The 27,614-nt window shown below is 36.5% G+C and overlaps 1 pseudogene; it reads left to right on the forward strand.

Moving 5' to 3' along the window:
• Nucleotides 1-4,068: 4,068 nt before the first annotated feature.
• On the forward strand, nucleotides 4,069-4,425 carry LOC149252818 (serine/threonine-protein kinase TIO pseudogene; annotated as a pseudogene).
• The last annotated feature ends 23,189 nt before the right edge of the window (nucleotides 4,426-27,614 follow it).

Consider the following 27,614-nt stretch of genomic DNA (forward strand, 5'->3'; position numbering starts at 1 on the left):
GATACATGAACAAATGCAAGGACAAAGGACGAGACAAAGATAAAAAATATATAAAAAGGGCATCGATTTTGTGTGCTTCAGTTCTCAATAATCATGTTAGGCCTAAGCTTGAGGTGATCATTGATGAGGAAAAGAAGGTAACCCACTCTAGCCTTATGGAGGATACAGAGAATGTGATTCTGAATCCCAGCATAGCAAAGGTGAAACTGAAGAATGGCAACAGCAGCTATTCAATTTTGTGAGGAGTTTAGAGGAAGACTGTGTTTTTTTAAATCACACAGCAGTTTCGTAGCGTGCTACGAAACTGCTATAGGTGGTGATTTTAAATGCAGAGCAGCTATTTTGATAATATGAACGGGAATTTTGAAAGAGAGACACATGTTCAATCAATGAAGCCTCCAGCACATCTGAAATATGGTGATGCTCATAAATTTTGGGGTATTAAAGAGCTGGGAACATGTTGCTTAACTTTCGAAGGATGGTGGGAGACAAGGACCGGAAAAACAGGGGTTTGTTCTTATGATCAATGAACCATCAACGCATTCAGTATCCAATGCTAACCTTGTTCATTGCATCCACTTCTCAGTTATCTCGGCCAAACTGAAAGGAGACAGGTGTCCAAGAGCAAAGAAGGATCATGATACGAGGAAGATAGAATTAGATATGTAGTTAATTAGCATTCTTTGTAATTACAGTCAGCACTTAATGTATTTAATGAATTAGTTAATTGGAAGATAGGGGTAATTAGTAATAGTCTTCGAGCTCCCCTGATGCTGGAAGAGGAAGCTCTAAGTAGTTAGAAGGATGTGTCTATATATAGCTGAATGATCTATGTAATTGGGGTTGGATGTTTTGGAGAAGACTGTTTTTGGTTTATGTATAAACAAATTTCAGTAATGCAAATGACTGTGTTTTCTTCTCAGGATTCACAATAGATCTTCTTGTTCAAATGTGTGATGGTATTCTTTCTTTAAGGTTCTTTTACAGTTTTGTTAATGCATAATCACTCAGAACTCATGAATCATGCTCTGACTTCCTGTATGCCTTGGAAAACTGTGGTTTCAAAGTTATGTTTGAACATATAGATGTAAAGTGCCCTGATTTCTATGAAAAGATAGTGTTTTTGTTTGCTGAGATATGAGAGACTCCATAAGCCCAATGGGAATCAATTCAATGTTGTCCAGCCAACTTATTTTCATGTGTCTTATAAGAGTTAGCCATCTTTTCTTGTCATTAGTCAATATTCATAATCTGTGAGAGAGCCCTCTCAGACTAAGGAGGCTAAGCCTTAGTCCAAAGTCTGGTTTGAAATAGTTACACAGAGTCTGACTGATTAGCAGCCTTCAGTGCTTGATTTTGTGATAACATTTTGGTGCGTCTGCCGGGAGTCTGAAGATTATTCATTCCCGAAATCAATGGTTGAACTTCTGAAGGTAGCAGGAGCTCAGACATCTTTTGAGGCTGCAAAACTACCTTGGTGACTCCACACATCAAATAAGAAATTAGAAGGTGACTCCACTGCTAGAAGATCAGTAGCTTGATGAAGTTTCAAGATGGATTCCACTGCAAGAATGAATGCCAGGTATGCTCCTATGAATCGGTCTCATATCCCTGGTTTTCCAAATCCTATGCCGGAGGTTGATTGGTTAGAGGATCTTCCAATATTCAAAGATGAAAAGAAAGATGATGCTGCTCTTCATTTGGTTAAATTCCATATGCATGTACGCAGTCTTAAGGTTCATTTCCCTAAAGATTGTCTCATGAAAATGTTTATGACCAGTTTAGAAGGAAAAGCATGGTCTCGGTATAAAAGTCTGGAAAATGGTTCAATATATTCGCTTGCTAGTTTTCATGATGAATTCTGTGAAATGTATAAAGAAGGTTATCCTTCCTTATTGCTGCTTAAAGATTGCTGTAGGCATTCTTTAAATCTTATTCAGTACTTGGAGGATTGTTATGATGATGATGAATTTATGGATGAAGAAATTTTAGAGGCTCTTCATAACAATGCATTTCAGCACCGAGAAGAAAGTATAACCTCTCATGAAACGCAGCATGAAGATCAGCAGGGGTTTATTTGTGAAAACCGTGTTTCATCCCTTGATATGAATGAAGAGATGCAGCAGTATTCTGAAGATGAAATTGATTGCAAACAGCAAGAAGAAGTACTGGAAGATAGCTTTTACGACCCTCAGGCAGAGGATAAGCTTGTTCAATTTTGTAATTCCTTGCAGCAGCTTACTTCAAATAATAATCATAATAGTGAGGAAAATTACATTGTTTGTGAGCATCATTCAGAAAGGCAGTTGGATAGCATATCAAATAAATTTGGTGTGGCCGAGGATAAGTTGTTTGAAGATATAGAATGTTATGAGAATCAGCAAACTAACCATGTGTTTTTTGACCCTATAGCTGAATACATGGAAAAGATTTACTGTTCAGGATTCCAGTTATATTTTCATGTTGAAGAACAGTTACACCTCATGCTGCCTTGGTTACTTCAGTATCTGGTTTATTTTTGTTTCAAGCACAGCCAAAGGACTCAAATGTCAGATAAAACAGAGGATTGGCTACATTGGAAATTTCATATTGATTGAGCAGAAAGAAGTTGAAATTGTTAGGGTAGGTAGGTAGGTAAATGCAAATAAGCTCAAGGTCAACTGAGCATTTTTCAGTAGATGTAGTTTTCTTTTTCCTAACAGTGATCATCCAGCTAAAGCCCGAGGTGAAGGCCCAAGAAGCTGAAAGAGGATGTTGTCAAATAAGTTTTATAAGGCACTGGACCTGCGAGTTCTTAGTGTACCACAAGGGCACACTATCCCAAGTGGAGCCACTGTTATCACTGAAAATTCTGTTGCCAAAAATTTTTAGCCTAGCTTAAGGACAAGGTGTTTTCGCAGCGCATGAATCCTTTTTAGCAGTTTCGCAGCGCTACCTGTTTAGGTGATTTCGTAGCGTGCTACGAAATTGGGGATTTGTTCGAGTTTTCAGTGGAGACCCAAAATCCTAGCATGCCTATTGAACAGAGTTCTGAAAGAGGGAGTTAGAAACACTGAAAAGGCACTTGGAAGAAGTGGCAGTGTTTATGTTCCTCCTTTCAAGCTGGCGCAAATGATGAAAGGATTTATAAGATAAAAGTAGCTTGGAATATCAGCGTATGTCTTGGGATGCTCTTTGTAAAAATATCATGGGCTTGTAAAAAGTGAACGCATCAAACATTAAAAGCATTATTTCAGCTTAGATGCCTTTCCGCTAGCTGGCAGAAGCATTACAGCACGGTTGTCTGAGTTTGACATTATAGCAAAACAAGTGGAAGCAGGGGAAGGCTGGTTCTCTAAGTTGCATTGTATGTGGCAGAGTTCAAAGGGCTATGGATCTTCTCAAAATGGTACACGCAGCAAGGAACCTGTTAGTATTGAGTTACGGGAGACTGACAAGCTTATCAAGGAGGTGGAAAGGGTTTTTAGAGGTGATCATCTTGATCCTACCAATGTAGAGAAAGCTAAGGCGGCACTAAAATAGCATGAGCAATCTCTTTTTGAGGCAATTGCACGCCTTGGTGATGCATCCGATGAAGAAGATGGTCGGATGCTTCATCCTCATTCTTCCCATATATACATTAGCCAAGAATGCACAGCTGTGATTGTTGGTGGAGGATACTTTGGCCTTGAACTGGCTGCGGTTTTAAACATTAACAAGTATAAGGTTAAATGGTTTACCCTGAGCCGTGGTGCATGCCTCGTCTTTTCACTACTGATATAGCTGCTTTCTATGAGGGCATAAATGTTAGTAGAATTTCCCCTGTAACTTTTGAAAAGAAGGCAGATGGTGTAGGATTGCCTCTGTCGCTTCGAATGTTGAAGCGGAAGCAAAATAAGGAAAGGGGTGTTAGTCCCAAACAAGAAGGGTTCAGAAATAGCTTGGCAGAAGCGGTGGGGCATACTGTATGTAGCTGCTGAAGATGCTGTAGATTTACTGATGGCTGGGTTTGCATTCTGATCTGATCCTACGCACCCTCCGGATCACCGAACGGGGCCACTCATTCTTTGTTAATTCGACGAAGGTCTCTTACTGCTGCAAGGAACTTATCTCCGCCATTTTCAATAATTTGTAAGATGGGCGTGGAAAATTATCATGTTGTAGAGTTAGTTGGTGAAGGTTCTTTTGGAAAGGTGTTCAAAGGCAGGCGCAAGTACACAGGGCAGACAGTTGCTATGAAGTTTATCTTAAAGCATGGAAAGAGTGAAAAAGACATTGACAATCTGAGGCAGGAAATTGAGATATTACGACAGCTGAAGCATGAAAATATCATAGAGATGCTAGATGCATTTGAAAGTCCACAGGAGTTTTGTGTTGTCACAGAATTTGCACAGGGTGAACTATTGGAGATTCTTGAAGATGACAAATGACTTCCTGAAGCACAAGTTCAGGCTATTGCTAAGCAACTGGCGTGGGCACTTCATTATCTCCATTCTCATCGTATTATACATCGTGATATGAAGCCTCAAAATATTCTTATTGGTGCTGGAGGTGTTGTCAAGCTTTGCGACTTTGGATTTGCAAGAGCTATGTCTTGCAATACAATGGTGCTTCGTTCAATCAAAGGGACCCCGCTTTTTATGGTGCTTCGAATGACCGAGAGTGGACTGTTGAGCTTGTGGATGAGGCAGCACGTACCTTGAGATACATGAACAAATGCAAGGACAAAGGACGAGACAAAGATAAAAAATATATAAAAAGGGCATCGATTTTGTGTGCTTCAGTTCTCAATAATCATGTTAGGCCTAAGCTTGAGGTGATCATTGATGAGGAAAAGAAGGTAACCCATTCTAGCCTTATGGAGGATACAGAGAATGTGATTCTGAATCCCAGCATAGCAAAGGTGAAACTGAAGAATGGCAACAACAGCTATTCAATTTTGTGAGGAGTTTAGAGGAAGACTGTGTTTTTTTTAAATCACACAGCAGTTTCGTAGCGCGCTACGAAACTGCTGTAGGTGGTGATTTTAAATGCAGAGCAGCTATTTTGATAATATGAACGGGAATTTTGAAAGAGAGGCACATGTTCAATCAATGAAGCCTCCAGCACATCTGAAATATGGTGATGCTCATAAATTTTGGGGTATTAAAGAGCTGGGAACATGTTGCTTAACTTTCGAAGGATGGTGGGAGACAAGGACCGGAAAAACAGGGGTTTGTTCTTATGATCAATGAACCATCAGCGCATTCAGTATCCAATGCTAACCTTGTTCATTGCATCCACTTCTCAGTTATCTCGGCCAAACTGAAAGGAGACAGGTGTCCAAGAGCAAAGAAGGATCATGATACGAGGAAGATAGAATTAGATATGTAGTTAATTAGCATTCTTTGTAATTACAGTCAGCACTTAATGTATTTAATGAATTAGTTAATTGGAAGATAGGGGTAATTAGTAATAGTCTTCGAGCTCCCCTCATGCTGGAGGAGGAAGCTCTAAGTAGTTAGAAGGATGTGTCTATATATAGCTGAATGATCTATGTAATTGGGGTTGGATGTTTTGGAGAAGACTGTTTTTGGTTTATGTATAAACAAATTTCAGTAATGCAAATGACTGTGTTTTCTTCTCAGGATTCACAATGGATCTTCTTGTTCAAATGTGTGATGGTATTCTTTCTTTAAGGTTCTTTTACAGTTTTGTTAATGCATAATCACTCAGAACTCATGAATCATGCTCTGACTTCCTGTATGCCTTGGCAAACTGTGGTTTCAAAGTTATGTTTGAACATATAGATGTAAAGTGCCCTGATTTCTATGAAAAGATAGTGTTTTTGTTTGCTGAGATATGAGAGACTCCATAAGCCCAATGGGAATCAATTCAATGTTGTCCAGCCAGCTTATTTTCATGTGTCTTATAAGAGTTAGCCATCTTTTCTTGTCATTAGTCAATATTCATAATCTGTGAGAGAGCCCTCTCAGACTAAGGAGGCTAAGCCTTAGTCCAAAGTCTGGTTTGAAATAGTTACACAGAGTCTGACTGATTAGCAGCCTTCAGTGCTTGATTTTGTGATAACACCCCCCCTCATATAGCTTGCCACTCCCAGGGCCCCTCGAAAAATGGTTTATGCCTTTAACTAAACCACTCTCCTTTTGTGACTGTTTCTCACTCCCGCCACCTCACGACGCCATCCCATCCCATCTGCCTATCACCTCCATTCCTGCTGTTGTGCATTCAATTAGTTGGACCATTAGCCAATGGACCCATGCCAAGTCAAGCCAAGCTAATGGAAAACACCTCAAAAATCTACAAATGCACCATCTCATATCCATTTACAAATTCTTATGTAATCTCGTTGTTTACAAGTACAATTCAATTCCATTCATGCATACACAAAGAACACAGTAAACATAGTGAAACAACATTATAGTCACAGAAAGCATCATTTTTCTACAATTACAGAGCATTCCCCTTCTTGAATGCCACTTCCAATTCATCCCTTTTCTTTCTCCCTCATTGAATTCCCATTTCTTCTCATCCCCTTTCTGTTACAGGTCTACTTCAAATTCAACACAGTTCCGTTTTCAAAGGTTTTTACAGAAGAAAGCCATGGAACCCAAGAAGAAAGAATAGGAGGTATTTAACGCAATGGTCCATCCACCATTGGATTTGGATCATATATTGCTGGCAGCCAGGGATTTTAAGATCCACGAAACACTCTCAGATTTTGATTTATTTGACATATACAGCTGGTGGGAGGATAAATTTGTGGATTAAGTAGATGACATGGACCTCTGGGACATTAATTTATCTTTCTATATCTTCCCTAAAAACTACAATTACCTAGAATTTTTTAGGAAATTCCACTCATGCTACAACCTACATCAAAGGGAAGTGATGATCCCAACATGACATATATTGTTTACCATTGATGCCAAGTCTATTATGCAAATGATGCAGGCTCCTCTTATTGAAGGAACTACTCCCTTTTCCCATGAGATTCTCACTAAAATGTATCAAAAACTAGATTTTTCTAAGAGATCTAAAACCTTATAACTTTTCATGACTGAGCAAACACCTCTTCAAAACAAGAATCCTCGTTATTCCTCCTTTGCTTTCCCTCACAGAACCAGACACAGTGTCACTATTCTTTCTTATTTAGTTGGCTATTATTCAGATCAGTGGCTTGACGAAGCTATCATAGGTTTTCTATCCATTTTATGAATAAAATCCAAGCCCTTTATCCTTTTCAATTTCAGTCAATTTCTAGCAGATGCCATCCATGAGTAGTTTGTTAGTTTCTTCATAGAGGAAGTTTTCCAATACTCCTAAGTTTTGGTATATATGTTTGTTTATTTTTGAGTAGATAGGTTCCAGGTTTCAATGAGCTAGTTGAATGAGGTCTGTGAACCCCAATCTGTTATTTTCTGGACAACATTAGTGATGAAGGACTCGAAAGACTTCAGCTACAAAAGAAATTTAGAAATGTTTCTTCACCCCAGTGATGAGCCTCCTTAGTGGGACTGCAGAACCCAGAATTAGTGAAGAAATTAGAAGGGTTATGCAGTTGACAGACCAAGCAAGAACAGGTGATTGGTACTTGTACCAAAATTACATTGAATTAAGAGTATATGGTTGTGATTTGGCTCCTTATAATATGCCAAAGTTCCTCCCCATGAGGATATTTTCACTTGAATACATCAGAAAAATGATCAATGCAGATGAAGTACATTTTGTAGTAGCCAAGAAAAAGTCACAATTTAGCATCAAATCCCAGATTGGTCCTTTCATTTGTAACAACAGAGAAGCAGGAGAAGAGGCAGATAAGAGATTGAAGGAAATGAAATTCACCCATCGTTTTACATCGTCCTATGACCTGTGGGGCATCATCTCCAAGAAAAGGGTGGAGAACAAGTCAACAACCTATATTCACACTCAAAGGCCAAAAATTGAAAAATACATGAACTAGATTGAGTGGATGCTTGACACATTACAAGAGGGTGAGGAACAAGTGATTTATTCTTCCTATGGACAGACTCCAAGACAACAGGAAAGACAAACTACTAAAGAAAAAACAAAAAAAGGAAAAGAACAAGAACAGGGAATAATAGGGAAAAGGCTTAGAGAAGATCAGTCACCAGGGATTGATACTTCTATGAAGGAATTCAAATTGAAATACAGGAAAAATCCCAAAAAGCACATGGACATAGGGAAGGAATCACTACAACAAACAATCATTAATCTCATTGATATTCTAGATTCACCCCCAGCTGGAGGGAAACCTTTTCCTTCCACTCTAATTTTAGAAAGGCAATAGTCTCTTCAAGTTTCCTCATCTACAAATGTGATTGGAGAAAAGGAGGAGATAGTTTTTGATACCTTCAGGGAGATTAAAATTAGGAATGAGATATTAAAAAAGAACACTTATGCTCAGTTTTGGAAATAGAGTGCAACTTCTCAAGGCAAACTTCTCTTAGCCTTTCATTCAAAAAAGGGAAAGATGCACATGGCATTTTTGGAAGCACAAACAACAGAGCCTAAAACTCCAGCAGATTATAGGTAAACATGTTTTGAGTTTGATTCCAGGAGTTTTCATCCAATTTATTAGCTGGAGATTTACAAGAAAACGAGTGAAATGATTTCATCTACTTTAACCAACACTTCTATGAACTTGTTTAAAATGCAGGTAGCTTTGTCAAATGCTCAATCACAGTTGAAGATGGAAAAGATTTCATCACAGTCAAAGGAAAACATAATTAATTCTTTGGAAGACTTAGTAGTAAGGATTGGGTATGATCCTTCAGATGTAAACACAACATAATAAATAATCAAGGAAAAGGAGATGGGTAGAGTAGCTTTGAAGAAGCAGCTCAAAATTCTTGCAACACGTGATCCCTTAACCAAAGAGAGAGGAAACAGAGAGCCAGAAGGCCGAAATGATGAAGTTAATAATAGAACAATCCCTCCAAATTAAAAAAATGGAAGCAGAGATGTAGAAAATGATACAAGAGAAAGATAAGGTAGCACATATGGCTAGCACTACTATGGAATCTCTTCCTCTCTCAGCTCTTCCTATAGGCACACCAGAAACTGCTGCTACAGGGAAAGGGAGTAGTATAGAATAGCTAGCTAGATCCACGGCAGGCACGAATCTTCAGGCTAAGGAGATTAAAAGATTAGAAACCCAAGTCAGTGTTTTGCAAGACCAAATCAAAAGAGTTGAAAGTGACCACTCAGTAGAGATGCAGAGGGCAAGGACCTTAATTGAAAGGTTGCAAAAATCAGAGAAAGAATCATCTATTGGGAACACTCTAGGAAGAGTGAAGGAGATTATTTGGAATAACTTAATCAATGGTATGAATGAAATTTGGACCAACATCCAAATTATCTTTGAACATAAAGAATTAGTTGAGAAAGCTAGAGAAGCTATTTTAGCTACAAATGAAGAGTTGGGAGACATGCGAGCAACAACCAATAGGATCATCAAATTTATAAATTCAAGAAACAGGTAGGAGATGGAAGAACTAGGAGTAGAAGACAAGATAGAGACTATACTTTAGGTGAAGAAGGTGCTGACTAAGAATAGCTTGAATGTACAACTAGAAGAAAAATGACAAAATTTGGAGCCAACAATGAACAGTTCTTCAACAGAATTTAGCCTTTAAATCAGAAAGGTCTCCCCTCTCTGTTTGTCATAAATGAAAAACTCATGGCCAGAGAGGACTATGTCAAGAAACTCCAGGGCATAGCCACAGATGCTGCAAATATTTCCAACATCAAAGGAATAACATGAAAGGCATTGCTAGAAGCTATCAACAATCAAATCTACATTGAACATGAACTGAAGCATATTTTTGTAGTCAAACCAACTTTTGCAAAATACACTGAAGCTGATGAAATATACAGGAGGCTAATGAAGATCAAGATTCTAGATGAAGAAGTGTGGAGTGACCTGTGTGATTATCAAGAAGAACGAGACAAGGATGATTGAAGTGACAACGTAGATCTGAGTCAGCCCCAACCATGCCAGCAGAGCCACTACAATTAAATTGATTTCTCAAGCAACATCATCCATAAAACGAGAACTAAATGTCCCAGTTTTCTCAGTGTGGCCACTTTGTGGTTACACTAGTTGATTTTCTTTCAGTGTAATTAATAACAGATTTCCAAGTGTATAAGGAAATCAATGTAGGCTTTTGTTCAATGCTTCCTCCATTGGAAGTATTAGGGGTTGGATCCAACTCATTTTAACTACCTTTTCTCTTTGGAGCATTGTAACTTTGAGCCAGAGCATCAATGAAAAGACCGTTTACAAGATAATTTATCTGTTTTGACCTGGTGATGTCTTTGTTTTTGTGCTGAATGTATCTTTGTTTTATTCATTTATGCATCATTAAGTCTTATTGTAAAGCATAAATTCTAGTTTAATATATGTTGTTGGAGCACCTTATTTCTATCTGTGTTTGCAATATGAATGTTGTCCTCTAATGTATGATTAAAAAATACTTAACTACTTTTTAATCATTACTGATATCAATTTTCTTTCATCTCATTTCTCACTCTTCTTTTAGATCTAGTAAAGAAAGTTATCATTCCTTGTAAATGCTCTGAAAAATTGATGTTACCACCCAGCTTTTGACTCCATAGCCCAATTGAAAGGATTCAAATATGATCTACCCCAACCAAACAAACAAACAACCAAGAAATCAAGTGATAAATTTCTTTCATTATTTTATCTAGCCTAACACATTAAAGCATTGGAAATAAAGCTAAATCCTAAATATGCATAGAGAGACCTCTCTGGGTCTAGGAGGGCTAGATCCTAGACTCCTAAGTGGTTTAATGTATCTTTTGTGACTTTGTCTTGCTAATAGTCAAAATCATAGAACATTAACATAGTGGTGACCATACTCGGGAACTATTGAAAATTTATCCTTTCATTCGAATTCAGAGTACTTAGTGAAAAGAATTCTATGATAAGTTTATTCCTAAGATGGGTTTCTTTTATATTTTTGTATATTCAATCTATCTGTGTTTTAGATCCGAACACTGGCTCCCAAAATAATCTCTACTAGATCCCATCTAGATCAAAATCCTCCTACCATAGTGGACAATCCTCAAAAGATCTTAGGGAAAACTCCTAGAACATAGAGTGAGACAAGCAATAGGTTTCTTCATAGAGCCAATTCACTTCTTGAAAACTTTGTTACCTTTCAAGATATCTAGTTTGATTTACACTTTGAACAAGGCTTATTTAGGACTAAATCATAGAATTGGAAAGATCATATTATCTTTGATCCATCAATCTTACCAAAGAGCCCAATGAGAGAACTTTCTTCACAAACTGAATCAGATCTTAAAATTTTACAGCATTTTGATACTCTACAAGATCTAGTGACAGATCTCGATGATTCTTATCTCCAACATTCATTAGAATTCAATTCCTTAAACATAGAAGCTTCTTCATTCACATCTTAGCTTGCACATATTCAGTCACCAAGTCCTACTGCCTCCATAATTCCTACCCCTTCTTTCATCCTTCAACATAAGGTTGCTCAAATTCCTTTACTCTCATTTCCACCTAGTACTAGTCCAACCTCATCCACTATTCAACTTCCCTCATCCACTGTTCAACTTCCTTCAAGTGGTCCTCCACCACCACCACCAATCATGGCTACTAGGTATGCTCCTTTGGTGTTACTAGACCCATTGGCTAATGTGCCATAAGACTATCAGTCCAAGATCACACTATTTGATGGGACCTTTAACATCCCAACAACATGTGGATAAAATGAATGATTTTTTTTACTTTCAAGAGGTAGATGATGATAGTATTAGGCTCAGAATGTTTGCTCAAACTTTAGGAGGAGAAGTTAGAAAATGGTTTAAGTCTTTGCCTGCAAATAATATAAATGATCTCCCTGAATTCCACCAAAAATTTCTTAATAGATGGGAATTCAAGAAGAATACTTTACATATTCTATCAAATATGAAAATATTAAAAGGGAGGTAAGTGAAAGTGTACAGGACTATTGTGCTAGATTCAACAATACCTATAATGCAATACCTGTAAATCTTAAAGCACCCCAAGATTTAGCCTTGATAAAGTTCCTAGATGGTTTTGATACAAAATATGTCTTACCAGCTTAGGCAAAGGAGTTCTCCAACTTTAGATGCGATGCAAAGAGATGCTATGGGCGTAGAAGAAAATTTACAAGCAAAAAGAGCTAGGATGAAAACTGAAATAAGGGTTACTATAAAGGAAGAAACTTCAACTTCTACAGCAAAAGCCAAAATTGATTCTTTAGTAAGGACTATGGAAAGAATGATGGAGAGGATAAGTTTGAATGAAAGAAATGTCCCTAGGGAGAACCCACCTGTCCATAGAACTGAAATCCAAACCCTAGGAGAAATACTCCACAAATCAGACAAAGAGATCAATGAGGCCTAGATCAACAAATTAGGTCGTCATTTCAAGAGAATTACGCTGATGAAGATATAAGTGTAGTTGAAGAAGTTGAGAAAAATCAGATTAATTTAATGGGAACAAATGAAGATAGTTTTGTTTTTCTTACACAAGAAGAATAGGAATTGTTTTTATTAACTCAAACAAAAATGGAATCTGAATAATGTGATGACTATAAACATGGATTTGAGAATGCTATCTTAGAAGTCCACAAAAAATATAATCTTAGGAGCAAGAAAAACAATGATAACTCAAATAAAAAGATTCTAGTAAGTCTGACAATAACACTTTAGAGCCTGATCCCAAGAAGACAGCTGAAAACTCTAAGAAAAATGAAAACAATCCAGAAAGGAGAAACACAGAAAATGTTGCTAAGAAAACAATTGACGTCTCAAATTTTCTTAAAAATCAAGCACCCTTCAGTATTGAGAACAAAATCACTAAACTCAAGATCTCTATTCCTCTTACTAAACTGGTAAACAAAAATATGTATATGGCCTAGGTTCTAAAGGTACTAAACATAAGAGAAAACACTGATATAGTGAACATGAATGATGACTAGCCTAACCTTTAATTTGGACCAGAAGTTGATGGCAAGCCTCAAGAAGGGGGTGTTACTCCATTTTATGTCAGCCTTAATATTCATGACAAGGTCCTTCATAATGCCATGTTGGATTTAGGTGCATCATATGATCTCATGCCAAATATTGTTATGGAAAAACTTGTACTTGAAATCACTAGACCATACAAAGATCTATATTCATTTGATTCCAGCAAGGTTAAATGTCTAGGTCTCATTAAAGACCTTTGTGTCACGCTAGCCTAGATACCAGCAAAAAGTTTAGTGATGGATATAGTAGTAGCAAACATTCCTCCTAAGTATGGTATGTTATTATCAAGATCTTGGGGAGCTAAGTTACAAGGGACACTTCAAATGGACATGAAATATGCAACAATACCATTATTTGGTCAATCAGGAAGGTTGTATAGAGAAACCTTAATGAAGTATATGGTGAGTAGTCAAGAGAAGCTAGACAATTACCCCTCTACTCTTTCCATACTGATCTTGATTCTTTCATATTGTACAATGACAATGATGGAGACATAGATACATAGGTCAATCAGGCGGGAAACAATTTTAGTGAAGGACTTGACACTCAAACACCCATTATCCAGCAGGACCCTGAAACTGAACCTCTCAAGAATATGACTTTTGATGGCTCATGTGGTAAAACAAGGGCAGGAGCAGGAGTCTGGCTATACAATTCAAAAACTAATCAGGCTGAAGTTCATTCTTACAAATTGAATTTTTTGTGTACAAACAACATAACAAAATATGAGGCATTACTGTTAGGCTTGAAATTTATTAAAAAGGTAAGTGCTAATTTCCAAGGAGACTTTGAACTCATCATTAAACAAATTAAACGTAAATACTCTGCAAAACATCCTAGATTGAGAGAATATCGAAATGATGTGATTGATTTTCTTAAAACATTTGAAGAGTATGACTTTGTTGTGATCCCTAGGCTCCAGAATTCCCTAGAAATTGGATTATATTTTTCAGCTAACACTTGCAAATTACCTCATCCAAATAAGCAATACGCAATTGAAGTAAAACACTGTCCTACAGTGCCTGATAATCTGAGATACTGGCAAGTTTTTTGAAGTGATTAATAGATTGAGAGTTTTTTGCAATCAAAGGATGAATTTGAGGGTAGTAGCATAGATATGGAAGATGAACTAGACATTCAAACTAATGTACATATTAGTATAAATCAACCTACTATTTCTGATGAAAACATTTATGTAAAGAAGGCTGTACATAAAACTGAAATACATAAAGATCCAAAAAAACAAGAATTCAAAGTATTACAACTCAAAGATAATGTTTTACCTAGAGGGCTTGCCCCTTTGGAATAGTTGTCTGACTTTAATGATGTTTCTAGAAAGCCAAAAATGGAACCAACAGGAACAAACATTGAGGAATGAAACATAGGAAGTGAACTGAACCCCAAAATCATAAAATTGTCAAAATCACTGCCTCTCATGGTTGAACAAAAGTATATAGCTTTGTTCAAATAATTTGTAGATGTGTTTGCCTAGAGCTATGAGGATTTAAAAGCTTATGATACTAGCATTATATAACATAAAATTATGATCAAAGAAGACTAAAAACCTTTCAAACAGAAACTGCGTAGGATAAACGCTGTCCTAATGACTTTGGTGGAAAAGGAAATCAAGAAAATGTATGAGGCTAAGATCATAGTCCCAATCAGATATTCTAAATGGGTACCTAAATTTTTTCTTTTCTCCTTTGGAACATGTACATATGCATCACATCCAAATACCCTCAGATGTGAAAGAGAGGGTTTCTTACCTGTCCATACCCCTTGTGGAGTCTTATCCTCCAACGCTGATGAAGGTGACTTGGTGACCAGGTAACATGAATTATCCACCGCCTTTGCCCAGAATTCCTGTCCTAACTCAGCACCACTGAGCATGCTTCTTTCTCTTTCTATCAACGTCTTGTTCATTCTTTCTGCAACTCCATTTTGCTGAGGTGTATATGGAGTAGTTTTCTGCTGTGATATGCCTCACTTCTTACAGAATTCTTCAAATTCCTTTCTACAAAACTCTCCACCATTATCTATCCTCAACACCTTTATTTTATTCTCTGTTTGATTTTCCATGAGAGCCTTATATTCTTTAAACCTATCAAAGACTTCAAATTTCTTCTTAAGGAAATATATCCATGTATTCCTTGAGAAGTCATCTATAAATGATACATAGTACACAAAATTACCCAGTGATGGAACCCTCACAGGTCCAAACACATTACTGTGCACAAGCTCTAATATTTGTTTCACCCTCTTACTACCAGAGGGGAAACTCACCCAATTATGCTTCCCATATACACAATTTTCACAAAAAAAAAAATCCAGAGAGCTATTACTCATACCTTCTACCATACCTTTACCATGAAGTATTCGAAGGCCCTTCTCTCTAATATGTCCAAGCCTTTGATGCCACAACATGGTCTTCTCTCTAGAGACCACTAGATTTTCTACTCCACTTTTAGGAACCAGAGAACTATTGCACCCATCAATAACAGTGCTACCTTGCAGCTTGTACAGAGTTCCAATCTAAACTCCCTGCATCAATACCAGTGCTCCCCAAACCATCTTGTAGGTATCCTTCTCGAACACTGTTTTTACACCTACATCATCCATCTTGCTAATAGAAATCAGATTTCTGGCTAATGCAGGAATATGTAGAACACTTAGAAGCGTTCTAACCCTTCCACCTTGCAATTTTAACTTTACTTTTCCACAACCAATGATTCTAGCCTTCGTGTCATCCCCCAAGAAGACATCACCACCATCATATTTCTCATACTCATAGAACCACTCTCTATGGGGAGTGAAGTGAAACGATGCACTGAGTCACTCAACCATGCCTCATGATCTGCATGTGTACTTGAAGAAGCCAAGTACACATCCCCACCTTCACCTGAGGTGGTTTTCATCTCTGCAGAAGGAGCCTCATCAGATCCCTTTCCTTTGTTAGGAGCTTTAGATTTATAGTCCCTTTTGAAGTGGCCTTCCTTTTCGAATTTCCAGCACAACACCTTTACAGGTTTTCTTGGAGATTTAGATCTCCCTCTAGATTTATATCTCCCACTCGATGACTTATTCTTGTTTCTGTTCTAGGACTGTCCTCGTACAGAAAAGGCATCACCATTTTGGATCTCCATATTTTTCTGCCTCATCTCCTCCGTCAGCAAGGTTGAGACTATTTCATCAAACTGCAAGGCAGTTGCATTACTACCTATTGTAATAACTAAACTATCCCATGAGTCTGGTAGAGAACACAAAAAACTGATGCACTTATCTTCATCTGAAATTTTAATATCAACAGATACTAACTGACTTACCACAATATTAAATGCATTCAGATGCTCTATCACTGAGTCTCCATCTTTCATCCTCAAGTTATACATCTTTTTCCACAGGAACAGTTTATTCACTAGAGACTTAGATTGGTACCAAGTCCCTAACTTGTCCCACAAAGCCTTTGTTGTAGCTTTCCCTGATACATTCATCAATACTGAATCTAAGACACACAATCGTATTGTGCTCTTTGCCTTCTGATCCAACTTCTTCCATTCTTCATCGGACACTCCCATTAGTTTAGTGCCTGGATCTACCGCGATCCACTGATATTTATCCACCAACAGATCCTCCATCTTGATTTTCCACAACTCAAAACTCTGACCATTAAATTTCTCAATTTCTATCTTTCCATTGCTCGCCATCGTCTTTCACCACCAGAATCAACCTCACAGATCTCCCACTGAACAGGGTCTACCATAGACCCGAATGAAACCCATCAGCAACAAAGGCATCCCCTTGAAGCCAAATCTTCTCTAATACCAAATGTAGGTTTTAACCCTGTACAAAAATTACTTGCATATGAATTCTAAAACACAAAAAATAAATAATGTGAGAGCATAACACATAAAACACATATACACAGAGATTTTCCCTTGGAACCCAAAACTGGGACTACCAACTTGATTTTTCATTATGTTCCTTTCAATGTTATAATACATATTTATACATGCCGAAGCATCCAATACCATGGACCCAAAACCATCGCGTCCAATACCATGGACCGAAAACCATCACGTTTAAAAAACATGTGCGAAAATCATGCGCAAAACCATAGGTGGGTCTGCCCAACCTAACATAGGGTCCAAAACCAAAATTTTCTGGGGCGCTACCCCGAACCCCATAAAGTGGTGTTACGGGTGCCCCTCAAACCCCCTGTTAACTATGTGGAAAGAATATAACACAACTCAACATGCATGGAGAGCTGAAAAAACTGTGGGACAAAAGGCAAAAGGGCTAACGGACAAGGTGGGACCTGCGCTCCGAAAAACCAATGGTATTGATCGGGTCTCCCTCAAAAGGTAAGAAGAATTGGCGAAAACAGAGTGATCCCACTCAGCGGTCGACACATGGCAAGTGGAGGAGAGGGAAAACTACCGCTGATCATGCGCTAATGGTCAAGCAAGTCAACTGCGCGAAACGTGCGTATGGTGTCAGATCTGGAGGCCCAAGATCTAATGGCTGAGATTGCGTCGGATGGGGAAAGCGGAATCGACGGGGGATTAAGCTACAATTTGTAAAGATTTGGGGTCCACTTTGACTGCCACGGTGGCAGAAGACTCATTACACGACGTAGCTGAAGAATTGAACCAATGAAGCAGGCTGGTGAAGTACAAGAGGACATTTGGCCATTCCCTACGAGCTTGATGATGACACTAAACAGGGAACTCCAAGCACAGCTACAGTAGGCGATCTGATGGAGGTGGAAGAGGAATTGAACAACCATGAGCTTGAATGGCCTCAAAGCCATGAATAGAGAACAGAAGAGAGACACGGAGAGGAAGAACCTAAGACAGAAGACAGAGAAGCAAAGAAGACAGTGAAGCAAGAAAAAGAAGAAAGAAGACAGAGGGCCGAGCTGACCAAAGGCAGCATCGAGCACCAGAGATCATGAGAGATTCAAGAGACCCCTAAGAGGATCTGTTAAACTAGAGAGTTCAAAGAGCTAGTAGGAAAAGAGTCTGTGCACTCCAGTGGCTTAGGGAATCCAAGAACCACCCTGCCAAGCAAATTTGTTTCAGGAGACCCATATTGAGCTCCTACATTGTAATTCTTTGCTTAAGACACAATAAAATAAGGCCACCACTGAGAGCTAGACCAGAGATGTAGCCCTGGAGGATAGGGTGAACTCCTTATTAATTTCTTGTGTACTTGTATTTGTTTACTGTATTTCTCTGTTGTCTTTCCATTTCAAGTGTCTATGTATTTGCAATTTGATCGACCCATTGCCTAAATAACATAAACACACACCAACACATGAGTCTGTAATACCTTTATTCAATAAATCTTTAACTGATGTCACTCATAGGGTGATTATCATATCACATAACTATCTTAGGGTGCAGAAACATGGTCCCTACATCCCCCCATACTACTTCAGGTGAGACTTCAGTCTGCGCTCCGCGGATTGACGCCGAAAGGACTAGTAGTGTAGCTTGGCTAATTAATGCTAAACCTGGGTCAGGTTCCATCAAGCCAACACTTTTTCCAATATTTCCTTATCCCTCAACCCATTCATTGCCATCTAGGTTAAAAAATAGAACTGGTTCTCTTTCCGTCTCTTGCTATCAATCTAGCAAGACTTGGATCTAGATTCATTGGGTGCAAGAAACCCTCTAAGGAATAGATCCTATCTAAACTTCCTTTGAGTCTTGATCTCCCTCTCGGAAATGTTTCGGCCAACTGTAATCACTCCCCTTCAATCCTCCTTTACTGGTGCAACCCGGATTTTAGATTTCTTGGCTAGAAAACTGTCAAGGCAGTGGTTCCCTGTACCTTGGTGCAGTCTCCTAAGACAATGTTCTGCACCAACAAAAAAAACATCCCTCCAGCTCCTCAAATCAAAATCTTCTCAGATCCCTTAGCCCCAACAACTAAAGAATTTGAGCCCTTCAGCTCTGTGCAATCATTGTGTGGGCTAGATCAGCTCCTCCTAGCCAACTGTGTTAATCCTTCTTGGCTTAGAGAGATGATGTGTCTCTATGTGACCTTGATATGCCTCCCTCTACCTCTGCCTTGGCCATGACGGCTGACACAGCTACTGCATGGGCTCCTCCCAACTATTGTGTCTCCCTAACCTGGATTAGAGTGCTAAGGTAGGCATTGCGTGATCCTCTACATCACCTTCCCTTCACTGCGTCGCTCTACCTTCTACATCTTTGGCTTTGTAATAACACTGTCCCTTGGGACAACTACCTCTCTACTACAAATTCTCATATTTCTCGATTGGTGTCTTTAGTTGCCTATGATCTGCAATCCCTCTAATACCATGTGAAAATTCTTGAATCTAACGCATCAGAAACCCCTACTACAATTACAGGTTTAACATCTCCTACTTGTTCTTTGCATTAACAAGTTATTTAATTACATAAACATCAATATAAACACTATTACAACTTACACATACATATAGATCATGAACTGAAATAAACTGAGAAAATAACACAAGGGAACTGTTATTTTGGACAATTGTCCCTGAGAAAACTGATTCGGGAAAACTGGTGCAACATATAGATGGTTTGTATCATTAAGAATATTCTTGAATACAACTAAGGTGCCAGATATGGCTCACCCAACAGAGAAAAATATTGGCAGAAGTACCTCTATCTGGAGATAGATATTCTGGAAATTTCAGCAAATGGATCATCAAACCCCACAGTGACTCAGTTGTTCCCAGTGCTGGATAGCTTTGGCTGCTCCAAGCTCTACGCTAGAACTCCATCACTCCTCTAGGAGTTGTGTCACCCCAACAATGAGGCTCGCTTGCTTGGAAAGTCAATTTTTCCGATCTGCTCCTTCTTTGCCCCAAACAATCTTCCCAGCACTGCCTCCAAGGGCTTGCATTAGCCTCTATGACTTCGATGTCCCCTGTGTCAGGCTTCTGCATCAACCTCTCAAGGACTGCGTTGCATTTCTTGGTGCTGCTATGCCTCTCTACCATGTATTCTTCGGCCTTGGAGTGAAGTCCCTCTGCCTCACTGCCCCTCACTGCAACTCAGATCACTAGCTCGATTTTTTCAGCAAACCAGGCCCTAGAAAAGTCAAACTCTTTGACCTCTTGGTGTATCTCCAACTGACCCTCAAGCCTCCTCTTATACTTTTGTTATCGATGAATCAACGACCGAGATTAAGTCCCTAATCAATGGCTAAGACTAGAACTAGCTTGATCCTGATCACTTAGAACCTTCACACCCATATTTTTATTAATACACATTAATATTTTTATTTTCGTATGTTTAGACTTAGGAACCCATTAAAAATATTAATTATTTTAACAACTCCTCATCTATGTGGAATTTATCCAAACGATTCCTGGGTTTTGGAGATCTCATGTATTCTAGCCCCTCCACAAAATTTCGGAGCTAGAGAACATCCGATGCTACCCTAAATAAACACATAGTGTCTATCTATGTTAAGCATAGTTGTCATGGAATAAATTTATCATCTTACATAATCTAACATTATAATACAATAAGATCGTGCATGGTTTTTTTTTGATAAGGCCATTTATGACAACCCATCTTATGGAGGGACAAGAAGAATCTTACTCCTTTCATAAAGACACAATATTTCACTCTCAATAAGGATGGAATTGGCCACAAAAAATATGCTAAATTATGGCTCATATTTTTCTTCTTCAACATGCTACGGAAAATAATTTTAGAAACTTTTGTTGTGAACGAAAATTGTTTCTTTTATTTTTTATTAATAAATTTAATTTTAAAATTTGTATGGTTTATGTAACTTTCATGGTAGGTAGAGATGAAGTCATGAGATTTTACCTGATTTGTTTATTTAAATTTTGTAAATGAATTTATTGAGTAAGTTTAAAATTAATTTATTTTAGGGATAAGTAGAGATGAATTAATGAATTTTACTTTTATGTTTACTATTAATGATTTTTTACTTTCATATTAATTATTTATGAAAGTTAAACATTTATATACAAATAGAAAATGAAATTTGGTTGTTTGGGTACTTAAAAGTATATTCATTATATCACAACTTACTATTAAACATATCAAACAATATTTTAATTTCACTAAAGAAGATAGAGTATCATAAAGGTATATTCCACCTAATTTTTATTCAAAATTTTCTTTGTTTGTTAATAATGGCAATTATAGAACTATTAGGGAGGCATTGGGTTCAGACCATGGTCGAGTAAATAGAAGCCTTGGATAATAATGAGGTTTGGGATCTAGTGTGGTTGTTGTCTTCAAGAGATACCATTGGTATTAAATGGGTGTTTAAGAATAAATTGAAAGTAGATGGAAGAGTGGAGAAATATAAAGCTTGGTTAGTAGAATGTTAGTGATATTTTTTCTCCTATTTCCTAATTAACTTCAACTATGTTTACTTCATGTACTATATCTTTTATTTTGATGCGAAGATAACATCACTACATTAGAATTTGGAAGAAGAAATATACATGATGTAACAAGAAGGATTTGTGCTGAAGGGAAAGAAAGATTTATTTTTTAGGGAAAAAAAGGTTCCTATATGGGTTAAAAAAAGTTCTTATATGGGTTAAGGAAATCACCTACGATGTGGTATAAAAAATTGATCTTGTGATGTTGATCTACATGTTCATTATCAAGATCACCAACTACTTGTGTTGAAAGGACCCATCTTGGAAGTTGTGGTGCTAATGTGGGTTCATGTTCAATGGACTTATGAAGAAGAAGTTGAACTTATAGAGATGGATTTTCATTTTCACTATAATATTTTTGAAGAAAAAACTAGAATAGAACTAAGTCTAATCACTATATTTTTATTATATAATTATTAGAATCATTTACTTTATATTCCAATACACACAGAGAAACACTTAGAAAAACAATCTATCAAATCAATAAAAATAATTTCTTAAATAATTACATATACTTACATTAAATCATAGATACATCACCACTAAAATAATTATACGTAACATTTAATTAATAAAATTATAACCAATACAATAATACTTATATCATAATAATTTAAAAAATTGTATGGTTTATGTAACTTTCATGGTAGGTAGAGATGAAGTCATGAGATTTTACCTGATTTGTTTATTTAAATTTTGTAAATGAATTCATTGAGTATGTTTAAAATTAATTTATTTTAGGGATAAGTAGAGATGAATTAATGAATTTTACTTTTATGTTTACTATTAGTGATTTTTTACTTTCATATTAATTATTTATGAGAGTTTCCCACGAGGCTTTGGATTGACGGTGAATGGGTGCGCTGTTAAGGCACTCCTTGCGATAGGTCACCGGTTCAAATCCCCATGGGTACTTAGGTTAGTCTTAGCTAGAAAAAAAAAAAAATATTTATGAGAATTAAACATTTATATACAAATAAAAAATGAATTTTGGTTGTTTGGGTAAATAAAAGTATATTCATTATATCACAACTTACTATTATACATATCAAACAATATTTTAATTTCACTAAAGAAGATAGAGTATCATAAAGGTATATTCCACCTACTTTTTATTCAAAATTTTCTTTGTTTGTTAATAATGGCGATTATAGAACTATTAGGGAGGCACTGGGTTCAGACTATGGTCGAGTAAATAGGAGCCTTGGATAATAATGAGGTTTGGGATCTAGTGTGGTTGTTGTCTACAAGAGATACCATTGGTATTAAATGGGCGTTTAAGAATAAATTGAAAGTACATGGAAGAGTGGAGAAATATAAATCTTGGTTAGTAGAATATTAGTGATATTTTTTCTCCTATTTCCAAATTAACTTCTATTATGTTTACTTCATGTATTGTGTCGTTTATTTTGACACGAAGACATCATTATATTTACTTCATGTACTATATATTTTATTTTGATTTGAAGATAACATTACTACATTAGAATTTGGAAGAAGAAATATACATGATGTAACAAGAAGGATTTGTGTTGAATGGAAAGAAAGATCTATTGTTTAGTTAAAAAAAGGTTCCTATATGGGTTAAAAAAAGTTCTTATATGGGTTAAGGAAATCACCTACGATGTGGTATAAAAGATTGATCTTGTGATGTTGATCTAAATGTTCATTATCAAGATCACCAACTACTTGTGTTGAAAGGACCCATCTTGGAAGTTGTGGTGCTAATGTGGGTTCATGGACTTATGAAGAAGATTTGAACTTATAGAGATGGATTTTCATTTTCACTATAATATTTTGATGAAAAAACTAAAATAGAACTAAGTCTAATCACTATATTTTTATTACATAATTATTAGAATAATTTACTTTATATTCCAATACACACAGAGAAACACTTAGAAAAGACAATCTATCAAATCAATAAAAATCATTTCTTAAATAATTACATATACTTACATTAAATCATAGATACACCACCACTAAAATAATTATACATAACATTTAATTAATAAAATTATAACCAATACAATAATACTTATATCATAGTAATTTAAAAAATAATAAATAGCACCCCCCTCTATATATATCACAAACTTGAAAAAAAACCAATCAAATGAAATGAAATTAATCATAAAACCAAAAAAACAAAAACCGCTAGAATAGGATGAGGTTTTTAACCTTTAAAATACTTAAAATAAAAGTTTTTAAATTTAAAATATAACTAATTTAAATTTCCATTCCCTACTATCAAATGGTACAACGAAGTTGACGTAACTTCTAGTAATTCAATGATATAGTCATGGTTAAAGTTTTTTTTTTCCACTATTAAATAAATCTATGAAAATAAGAACTATCGATGAATTTTGTAAACTATAAAATAACTAACTCTACAACCTTTAAAAATTAATTAATTCAGATATAATGATTTAAAATTTCAAACAAGCTACACTCTGTTACACACCATATACATGATGAATAAATAGAAAGTGTTACAAATCCTCCCAAAACCAATGTGTGGAAAAATTCTATCACTGATGCTAAAGGGAAACCCATTTCATAAGGTTATAGTTTAATCCTAGTGACATGAATGCAAGTATATATAATTCTATTCTTATCAGTAGCATAAAGTTTTTAATCCAAAATTGGAAATCTGACCACCATTTCCCAAAAGCACTGGTTCTTTGATATCAATAAATATAGTTTTTAGTATCTCCTGTTTGAAAGCAATATCAAGTGATACAAGTATAGTGAGTGGCTTCTTAGAGCCACATAGACAATGATGTTGTTGTGTTGGCCTTGCCCTTGCCCTGCACAAATCATGTCTGTATATGAAACTCTAATGGCACTTTTTTCTTCACCTTCCTCGAGAAGATTAGAGGCATCAATCCATGGCTTCCAAAAATTTCAAAAGGGATCCCCTTCCTCATCTTCCACAATCCTGCCACTCACATATCACACCCATATCTTGAAATGCTCTAGTTAGGATCCAATTCTTGATTGCATAGAAATTGTAAGTCGACTAATCAACCATCCCCTCTTGAAAAATTCAATATGTAGTTGCTCCCCCATCGCTCATAAGTGGGTTTATTATCATTCAACTTCTCATGTCTATGAAAAAGAGATATTTCACGAGGACTGAATAGGGATGAAAAGTTACAAAATTTTTGTATCTCAACATATAATGGGGGCTTCTCCACTTGTGTAGAAAATAGGAAGGGCTTGCTACTAAGTCCTTGGTATTTCCATTTATCTTCACGACTAATGTCATTTTTAGTATTTGTGAGGGTCCATGCCCATTCACAAAAGGCACATGGCTCTTCCTCTATAAAAGTTTCCACCATATTTTTCAAATAAATGGTATATGTAATGCTACAACTCCTACTCACAGTGGAAATGGAAGTGGAAGAACATTTTTAAGCGTAATATTCACAATTATCAATTAAGATGAGCATGTTTATGGCCCTGAGCATGGTATTTCGAGGATTATTATGAGATTTTTAAGGGAGGATTGGATGCGGTTGAAAGCATAGTGGAGGTGTAAAGATTTTTTCTGTGAATGTGGCTGGGCAAGGAGGCATCCACCACTCTATTCAACTGTGGCTCGTCTATGGATTTTGATATGACAAATCTTGCCAAGGATTTCAACTCATCACCTCCCATTGGTGAAGATGTCACCTTTTCTATTCCCTCAGGGTCCCGTTGAGGATGTTTGTCATTCACCTACTATTTTTCTTCGAGATTTGATATAATAATGGAGGATAAGAAAAAAATTGTGTGTGATTTCCCATCTTGAAATCGTTTAGGATTTCAGTTCATTTAGAAACAAATATGTGCGCCAATGCCAATTTGAAATCAAAATTTAGGAGGCTGGAAATGATAAATGAGGGGTTGACATTGAATGTGTGTGAAACCTATATTAACCACATGGATGTGATGAAGTACAAATGTTGGACTTTCATGAGTTAGACAAAATTAAGTTCAAAGCATGAGTTGCGGAAGTTGAAGTTGTGAATGTTGCTGGAAATACAATGGTTATGTAGGTTGATAAGATCATGCACTAAGCTAATGATTGGCTTAGTGCATGGCCTTTAATGTTTTCCGTGTTGAGAATGCTTCGTCACCAAGGAGTGTGGGTTGTGTCTCATAGAAGGTTGAGTTATGCCCTCAACAAGGATAAGGGTGGGAGCATTGAGGCACCGATATAAGATTTGAAACAACTGAGGTCTAGAGGAGAATGATGGCCCTATACATCGATGTTTTATTTTGGGATTTGAGGTGATTCCGAGCTCCACTACTGCAAAAGTCCAAGATAATCCAGTTTTCGTGGGACCATAACCCATAGGAGATTGAACCAACAAGGGACCAAATTTAATAGACCATAGAATAGATTTTCATTAAGTAGTATTAGAGACAGGAAATATTTCATACACATTGGTGAATGAAAGAAAATCTTCTCATTTTGGCTAGGTAGAAGTTGTTGAGGCAATTCCACAATTGTGATTGTGAGTATAATTGTCAAGAAAAGTGGGAAAAGTGTAATAGCTAGAGGAGAAAAATTAATCTTAAGAGGTTCCAAAGGAGGTGAACCTATGATGCCAAAAGACTAAGCCATAGGAGGGAGCTTGGTGAGGTGTCACTGGAGGCTTGGTTGCAACTCATTACTGAATACAAGCATAAGCTCGGTGATACATGAGGATAAAGAAGACTAAAATGGATATTAATGTGATACAACAATGACAATACATGATCAAGAGATCATAAATATTTTGAATAGTGGGAGTATGATGCAAAGGCATGAATCCCCTAAAATTGAATTTGATTTCGAAAGCCTCTGGAAGGAAGGAGCATCATGGCAGTCATAGAGGGAGGAGATAAATTCCTCTCTAATTTTATATTTAGACTAAAAATAATAGTTTTAAGCTGATGCAAGGCATGAAGTGGCAGGGACAAGATTCCTTACTTCTATTAGGGTTTGTTTGCTTTGTTTTTTGTAGGAGGCCTCCAGGTTTGCTAAGTAGCCACTAAATGTAAGTAAGGAAAGGAAGGCCTTGGGGACCTAAGAGGCCATCAAATGTAATTGTTGTTTTAATTTCGAATCAAGTGTCACGTGTGTTCTTAAATCTTTGAAGTGTTTTAGGCTTTAAAATTGACACCCATTTACATGTTTTCCCCTTTCTTAGCCATCAAATATTGTTTATTTAAGATTAAACATGTCATACTTAACTTGCGAATAATTTACAAAAATGTCATAATCAATGACATATAAGAAAATGAAAATTTTCATATATATATATATATATATATATATATATATATATATATATATATATATATATATATATATATATATATGTATATATATATATATATATATGTATATATATATATATATATATATATATATATATATGTACATATATGTATATATATGTACATATATATATATATATATATATATATATATATATATATATATATATATATATATATATATATATATAGTTTCATCCTTCACAACTTTGTTGGACACAGAATCTGCATACAGATTTTGTTGGAACTTGTCATTATTTTGAGTTTAGATTGAAAACTCGAAAGGGACATTTAAAGAATAGACAAATGCGACCACCCATGACAATTCTTAACAAGAAGTCACTAAACCAATCATTACTGGTTTAGTGAATCACACCATTCCATATCATAGGATGTATAATTACACATGGGCGTATTATATATTGCGACTTTTTGGAAACTTGACAAACATATTTTTCTTCTTTCAGGGTTGATGTGAAATTGCAATAGAGTTTTCTCGCTTGTTTCCATAAGTATCTTGCTTGTCACCATCTATGGAGCATCGCTACGCCCTCCAGGCTATTCACTCCCCATAACATGTCATTCATCTAGTCCCCATAGAATGTAATTCATATATGGAGACATAGCCCATGAAATTTGAATTTTAAATTCTTTTAATTTCCCGGTTTTACCTGAAATCTATTTTGATTTTCAAATGGGACAGGGGAGGGCAAAGAGTATCATCTTGTTCAACTTCTACAAACACCAAAGACTACACATGAGTAAACTATAGAGAGCAGGCTTCTGCAGTGAATATGGATCCGACGTGATTCGACCTGAG

The sequence above is a fragment of the Pinus tabuliformis genome, chromosome 7 (assembly GCF_031772625.1).
Source record: "Pinus tabuliformis cultivar Carrire ecotype Pingquan chromosome 7, CPIR1, whole genome shotgun sequence".
In the NCBI taxonomy this organism is placed as follows: Eukaryota; Viridiplantae; Streptophyta; class Pinopsida; order Pinales; family Pinaceae; genus Pinus; species Pinus tabuliformis.